Genomic DNA, 5293 nt, shown 5'->3' with positions numbered 1-5293 from the left:
TACGTTATTCAAAACTGGATGGCTCTAGGTACTATCGCTTTATCACAATGCGAGAAACAAACATACATACATGGAGATTCTTCCTTATTTAATTTCTTCAAATATAATTCAGAGCGATAATATTTGGTGGCAACAATTTGAAAAGTGAAACAGCACTTATTGTGAATCGACGCAAAAATGCCAAAACGAAATTAATAGTTCTTCAGGGCAAATTGTTCCTTTGGTCTAAATAGTTAAATATTATATACACTCATGTCCATAAATTAAGGATAATGCAAAATGAGGCAAAGGAAGAGTTGGAAGCAAAACAAATTTGACTTATTTGTAAAGCTTATTTATTAAACAAAAGGAAAAGAGCAAAAAAAGATGCTATATGTTTGATATTATTAAAAAAATTAGCGATTTTTTCTCCCTGGAGCAAATTATATAAAAAAAAAAACCTATTTACAAAAAAACAATATTACATGGTTGGTATGATTGTTAATACATTGTATGTCTCCCAGACGATGCAATACAGTCCGTACAACGCCTAGGCATGCTGAGTATCAAATTATCGGTCTGACCTTGGGGGATGTTACACCACTCAAAAAGCAATGCTCTCCGAAATTCCGGTAGACATGTAGGAGGAGGTTGACGGGCTGCAACTTGTCGGCCAAGTATGTTCCACACGTGCTCTACTGGATTCAAGACCGGTGAGAATGCTGGCCAGTCCATACGGGTGATATCCTCCGATTGAAGGCATTCGCTTACGATGTTTGCACGGTGAGGACGGGCGTTGTCATCCATAAACACAAATTGTGCGCCCATGGCGCCCCGAAACAAACGTACATGTTGTTCCAGAATGACGTCCCGATAGATTTGGCTTGTCATGGTTCCAATTTGAACATGCAGGTCAATTCTGGAACCCAGAACAATTCCACCCCAAACGAGCACTCCTGCACCACCGTAACGGTGTCGTTCAATGATGTTTTCTTGGTGGTAACGGGTACCTGGAGCTCTCCATATGAAAGTCCGGCGAGAATCAGACTGCAAGCTAAACCTGGACTCGTCGGAAAACATCACACAAGCCCATTGTTGCGGTGTCCACAATGCATGCTCTCTACTCCAGGCTAACCGCAGGCGACAGTGAGTTGCAGTAAGTGGAACGCATCTGACAGGTCTACGAGCATATAGACCAATCTGCACTAAGCGTCTGTACACGGTCTCCTTTGAAATTGTCGTACCAGTGGCTGAAGAGAGCTGACGAGACAGGTCTGAGGCTGTGCTCCGCCTGTTTCTTTTGGCAGTAACTGCCAAATACCGGTCCTCATTCGGCGTTGTAACTCTGGAGCGACCTGTGCTGTAACGTCTACTCACATTACCATCAGCTTGGAATCGTTGCCAAAGCCTGTAAATGACACTCTGGGCAATTCCAAGTTCATCTGATACTTCAAGTTGGGTACGCCTACAAACGGCCGATAATTCTACCACGTAAAAAATCATCCAAATGCGTCCTTTGTGTCATAACTATTCGGGTATTGCACTGAAATGCTCATAAAGCGCCTGCGAACAATTTTACTTCTTTGCCTGTATTCCTTATATATCACTCTCTTACACTCTCGTCATTGTGACGTACCATCGGTGTTATCTGGTTACTTCCTGAAATTTGCATATGATTCTTGAAAATGTGTGTAGTGATTTTACAGGTGATATGTTTATTTTAGAGTTCGATTTCCGCTTGACTCCGAATTATCCTTAATTTATGGACATGAGTGTGTTTTATGAAACAGAAACACACCGGCGGTTGAGAGATAAAAGCATTTTATTCCCACAAGCTTGTTTTGCTTAAAGATTGCCTTAAAAATCCGGAATTTGTTGATTAAATATGAAAGAAAAATACTTTACATTTTTCCAAATGGCAACATATTTGCTTGTGGAAGATAAAAATATCTTGCTTCAAGCTGTGGCAACATAATGCTTTTAAATCTCTAAGTTTTAAAACAAAAATTTATTAAATTCGGAACTCAAAATTCTGTTTTACAGGTGAACACGTTCGGGTGGACTACGTGTATAACACAACGCAGATTCTTCTTTATTTCATCACTTCAAGAATATTGCTTTTAAAATGTTACAAATATATTGCAAAAAATTTGAATTAATGTGAATTTGAAAAATTGAAGTTAGTCATAGTTTTTTGTCGAACCCTATAAAACATTATTTAAAATGTTTTATGTTTATTTTCAAATGTCTCTTTACCAGCACTTTTAGCAAGTGCTTTATCAAGTGGAAAACGTTATTGGACTCTGTGTGAAGATGTAGTTATTTTTATGAGTTTTAAGGGGTTTCTCCAAAAAACTCCAAAATCTTCAAAAAAATTGTGATTTCGGATTTTTGCATTTTCAAATTGTCTACACTTTTATCTTGATAAAAATACCATTCTTTAATCTCTATGAAAATTAGAACTGTAAAAAATCTAGTTTTAATTTGTCATCGACTGCTTTGATCAATGAGGATTTTTACATTAAAAACGCGTTTTTCTCCAAACGTGCATTTTAATACTCGATGTACCTTTTTTCAGGAACTACGGCTCACAGGTATCTAATATTTTTATGGCTTATTTATTAGGTTTCCTAATATTTACTAAAATGAGCCTTTTGTGATAAACCAAGAAAAAAATAAATTTTACTATGCCTAACAAAATATTCTGTAAATTACTCTCAAATTCAAAATGCTTCAAAAGCTCATTTCAGTATAATCAGATGGGTATACTTTAATTACAGAAAAAATTTCAAGCTTGTATCTACAGCAGATTTTGAGAAAAGGTACATCGAAAATGGCGAATTTAACATTGTCGGTATAGGTGTTGCTGATACACCTTACCATGCTTACTTGATTGTCGTTCGTAATTGATGTGTACATATTTCAACATCAACTGCAATGTAACTTTAAGTAAAAGGTTTTTAGTTCATTAAGGAAAAAAAAGCAGAAAAAGAAACACTTTTAAAGGTGACTGGTTTTTAGAATAAAGATTGGTTGAAAAATGTTACCCGTCCTACTTTTTTTTCTGTTTGCATACACTGTTGGATTGATTTCGCCAATATATAATTAAGATGAAAACTCCTTGCTTTGTTTTTAAAAGCGGAATACAACTCAATACAATGAAAAACGCATGTTGAATTTCGTCAATCGGCCAGTAGAACGGGAAATACAGAAGTGTTCCTTTTTTTTTTTTTTTTTTTTTTTTTTTTTTGCGCGCAGTGTACATCAATTAAATTCCTCTTCATAAAATGTTTTCTAAAGTATCTCCTCTCATTCTTGTGTTCATTCTTTAACTTTTTCGGTGAAAATCTACCTTTAAACATCTCAACATTTGCGATTTCTGTGACGAATATTGCTTTTACAGAGGCTGTTCACACATTTTTTAGACGACGTATATTGTATTCACAAAACTAAATTACATAAAATTCTTGTGTTTTAAATGTTCTATTTCACATCCCTTATTCTAAACTATTTTTCGACACCGCAATTTCCAGGATAATAATGCCTTTTGAAGTGGCAGAAGAGGTATTCTATCCCATTCCTCCCGAACAACTTTCCAGAGTCCTGTTAGGGTTTTGAGACAAGGTTTCGATAATGCAGTTTTAAAAGTCCGAAAGCACAAAAATCCATCGGGAGATTGAGTAGGGATATCAGTGAAGGGTATGGCCTTGATACCAGTTTTTTGTTCCATTTCTTTTAGGAAATTTACAGTGGATTTTGATCTGTGACTGCTAGCTTTGTCCTGATGGAGTCTCACAGATGGATGGCACTGTGCGTAAAGCCATGATATTTCTTTCAGAAAAATTAGCGATAAAATATGTTCCTGATAGTATTTGGAGTCAATCTTGACATTTGTTTTCACTCTCTTTATTTTTAACTTGCCATTATAAGAAAAACCAGCAACAATCATGAATCCCTTTAAAACGTTTTTTCGATTCTTTGAACCATGTACTTAAATTTTTTTGCTCCCCTTTTATGATAATAAATGGCTCTTTTTTGTTACAATCATTTAAATACACCCATGCATCATCTATGTCATCTATTGTGACAATTGTTTTCCATTTTTCTTTGGATAAGTGTTTCTCATATAGAATTCTGCAGCGTGTCCTGCGTTGAGCGATATGCTTTGGAAGAAGACGATGCACGTTGCGTTTTTTCGCTTTCTTAAGATTTAAATCAACGTTTATCATTTTTTTTTACAGTGGACACCGAGCAGTTTAATGAGTTTGCAACGCCCTTTGACTAGGGGAATTTTCTTTTAACATTAAACAATGTACCTTTGCAATAGTCGAAGATGTCCGTTTTTTCCTTGGATACTTGTTTGGAATTTTTGTTCCACTTGAGGCTCCAATTGGACGTTTTTTCCTTTCTTGTTGATGATATTACCTATCGACGCTTTAGATATCACAAAACCATGATTCTCACATCGTTTTTGGATAACGGAGTATGCCTATTTCTCTTCGGAAAGAGCGTCAATGTAGCCTTCGAACCACTGCTTTGTTAAATTCGCCATTTTGAATAAAACCAAAAGTTTCAAGCCACAGACGATAATTTTGACTTTTAAAAACTTAGTAAAATTGCAATTACTTCCTTTGCAGCAAACGAGTTTTTATTACCGCTTTACAAAGTCGTCTAAAAAATGTACGAACAGCCTCTGTATAGCTGCGTTCTATCACGACGTAACGTTTTGCCGTCTTCTTCACATTCACCCTGTATATTATTTGCCTCGGGTCTTGAAGGAAAAATTCTTTTATATCTTTTTGAGAATCAAACAAAGTCTTCAAAAAATTTTAGTCCAAACAAGCTTTGTTCCTGAAGGACTACTGTTTTCGTTTTAGGCATTTTGCGTCGAATCACTTTGAACGGAGTATCACTTTTCAGATTGTTGCCGCCAAATCTTAGAGCCGTGAATTATATAATTACTTGTTGCATATTTATTAAAGCATCTAAAGTTACTTTGCAATTGAGAAACACAGTAGAATCAAAACCGCTTACACATTTCTTATTATTTCAAATGAAAAATCTCAAGAATATAAAAAAAGATTTTTTAAAAAATTGAAAGCTTTCAGATTTTATATCGGATTTCAGATTTTATATTACGTTATAAGGGGCGTTTGTTTTTATTTATACACACATACAATTGACGAGAACATTCGAAGTAACATCCCTTTGGGCTAAAAATATTTAAAAACAGCGTATCTTTAGAATTTCGGATAATCAGTCTCGCGCGCTGGAGATAAAAATGTTCTATTCCGTAACAGTGTAGCTCTTACCC

The sequence above is a fragment of the Stegodyphus dumicola genome, chromosome 2 (genome assembly GCF_044657685.1).
Source record: "Stegodyphus dumicola isolate Sdum_Otavi_A_Nest chromosome 2, ASM4465768v1".
NCBI classification, from domain to species: domain Eukaryota; kingdom Metazoa; phylum Arthropoda; class Arachnida; order Araneae; family Eresidae; genus Stegodyphus; species Stegodyphus dumicola.
The sequence above is the reverse complement of the archived record's forward strand: the minus strand, read 5'-3'. Positions refer to the sequence as shown.